We start from the raw sequence: 3,141 nt of genomic DNA on the forward strand, positions 1-3,141 counted from the left end.
TGAGCATCCAGGTTCCGCTATTGGTTATTGACCAAGGAGGTGTCTCAGTCATGTCTACATAGTTCTCAAACCCGTGGGGTCTGCATGCTTAACGTTCGATGACGATTTGTATTATATGAGTTATGTGATTTGGTCACCGAATGTTGTTCGGAGTCCCGGATGAGATCACAGACATGACGAGGAGTCTCTAAATGGTCGAGAGGTAAAGATTGATATATAGAACGATAGTATTCGGACACCAGAAGTGTTCCGGGGGTATCGGGTATGTATCGGGTCACCAGAAGGGGTTCCGGGCATCCCCCCGACAACATGGGCCTAATGGGCCAAGAGTGGGACAGACCAGCCCCTAAGGCCTCGTTTGGTTCTTGGGGATGGAAAAGCCTGTGAGTAAACCCCCGAGCTGGGAATTCCCTGCTCACATGGTATCCCCGTCTAAACCATGGAGAATATCATGTTGCAGTTTGGATCGAATCTTGGAGGAAGGAGAAGGAGGATTGCAGGCCTATGACAGAGGGTTGTCGCTGGAGGGAGGCGGTGGAGAATCGGGCGCAGCGTCGTGGGTTTCCTCCCCGACCCCTTGTGACATGGAAAACTGCCCCGGGGAAACGACATAGATCGGGACCCATAATCCCTGGTGAGCGAGCGACCAAATGCTCATGTAGTTTTCCACGGGCCGACTTGCCTCGTGGGCTGTACGCCCCAGTTTTGGACGGGGATCCCCGAGGGATCACGTCGAACCAAACAAGCCCTAAGGGGCTGGTGCGCCCCATGTAGGCTGAAATAGAGGGGGGAGAGGAGAAAAGAGAAAGGAAGGGGAGGGATTCGGCCTCCCCCTTCCTTCTCTCCCCCCTCCTCCTTACTTGCCCCTTTGGGAATTATGGTAAGGGGGCGAATAGGATTAGGGCCCCAAGTAGTATTCCTCCTACTTGGGCGCCCCCTTGGCTGTTCCCTCTCCCTCCCACCTATATATATGAAGGGGGTAGGCGCCTAGAACATACAATATTGATTCCTAGCCGTGTGCAGCGCCCCCCTCCACAGTTTACACCTTCGGTCCTATTCACATAGTGCTTAGGCGAAGCCCTGCGTGGATCACTTCACCATCATCGTCACCACGCCATCGTGCTGATGCAACTCTCCCTCGACACTTTGCTAGATCAAGAGTTTGAGGGACGTCATCAAGTTGAACGTGTGTAGAACTCGGAGGTGTCATACGTTCAATGCTTGATCGGTCGGAACGAGAAGAAGTTCGACTACATCAACCGCGTTAACAAACGCTTCCGCTTTCGGTCTACGAGGGTACATGGACACACTCTCCCCCTCTCGTTTTTATGCATCTCCTAGATAGATCTTGCATGAGCGTAGGAATTTTTTTTGAAATTGCATGCTACGTTTCCCAATATTAACTCCCTGTTGTATGTCCTAAACATTCCAAAATTTAGCGAATATATATTCCAAAATTTCTCATGTACTGTTTCTGCAGAGGGAGAAAGGAGTTGATTGCAGGGCACTGAAATATATCTTGGCTGCCAAAGCTCTGTGATCGCTTACAGATGTATATTATTCATGCAGTTTGGGTTATCTGGGATCAATTAGAACAAGGCACTTGGATATTGTTTATAAAGGTGGCATATTTTGCCAATTTATAAACTTCCTTCTCAATGTGTTGATTTATTCATGCTATTTTGATGAGGATGGCATCAATACCAGTTCATGGCTATGCAAGGCATTAGTGCTTGATGATTGGTCATACAGTGATGTGTTACTCGTTGGGGCCTTAATTTGCAGCACAAGTAGATGCAATAAGCTCTAAAAACTAGATTGTTTTTGTTCATATGACACGAAGGCAATGGCAATTCTTTTGAGGGTGTTGATCATTCTTGCCTTTCCCTGAGACCCCGCTATTCATTCTACTGCATATAATATCCATTGTACCTATAGATGATGCCATCATTATGCTAGACGCATAATCTAGAATACTCCCCTTTGAAAGGGTACATTATTTTTATTAGTTCTTATATCTTTTTGTAAAGTTGTGAAAGAAATAAATTGTAAAGTTAAAACAATATTTACCTGAGCGATCAAGGGGTTATCTTATTTATTTATTTATTTATTTAATTTAAAGCCAATTAAATTCTCCACTTTGATTACTACCCAATTATGGGTAAGTTTGTGCAAAATAAATATTCATGTTTTATAGCTTGGTTTGCTTAAATTTCCTTTTATTATATGAGCTTATGAGTAAAATTAATAGACAAATACCACATATTTACAAATACGTATCATTTTATTGTCAAAATGGATGAGCGCTGCAACGCGTGCCATCAGTGATCTAGTTATAATCAGAAGATCCCCATGCTTCGGACCCAGTCGGCTCATTTTGGTGGCGTGACGTGCTCAAACTCACCCCAAATTATAGAGGGGTCTCACGGGTCAACATCGTCTGTGGCACCACGACGCTTTTTTGGAAGGATTTGTGGTCCAATGAGCTCCTCCAAGTTTCCCACCGCACGCTTTCTCCTGCACCTCAAATGAAGACATCTCGATCAAAGATTTCTTGAGGATCACGTCGCTGGGAGAGGCCTTTCACCTTCCACTCTCACGGCAAGCCCATGCAGAGATCCGAGACATGCAAACGATCACTACCTCATTACAGCCTATGGCTGCCATCTCGGATGTGTGGCACTATATTTGGGGCAAAACGGTCTTCAAATCCATGGACTATTATCATTTTTTCTTTCGCGAGGTTCAAACACACCAAGTCTTTGCACGGCTCTGGAAATCCGAATGTACAATGAAAATGAATGTTTTGCTCGCTATTGAAGAAATGGTGGATCACATGATATTTGCGTGCACCTTGAGCCACCAATGTTGGGCCATCCTGGGCCTGAACTGGGAACCTTTCTGTGGCCGTTTACAAGCTGTCCAGGATCAGAAAAGCAAAGATTCCTCACTGATGCTCCCGGAAAATTCATTTTTGCAGCTTGGAGCTTATGGAAGGAAAGGAATAATAAACACTTTAGATCAATCGACCCCTCCTTCCAATCTTGGCTTGATAGATTCAAGAGAGACTTTGAGCTCCTTCAACAGAGTTAAAGAGGCACATAAGCCTCTTGTGTATCTCCCTACACTAGTCTTACTCTT

This window comes from Triticum dicoccoides, chromosome 7B (genome assembly GCF_002162155.2).
Source record: "Triticum dicoccoides isolate Atlit2015 ecotype Zavitan chromosome 7B, WEW_v2.0, whole genome shotgun sequence".
NCBI classification, from domain to species: Eukaryota; Viridiplantae; Streptophyta; class Magnoliopsida; order Poales; family Poaceae; genus Triticum; species Triticum dicoccoides.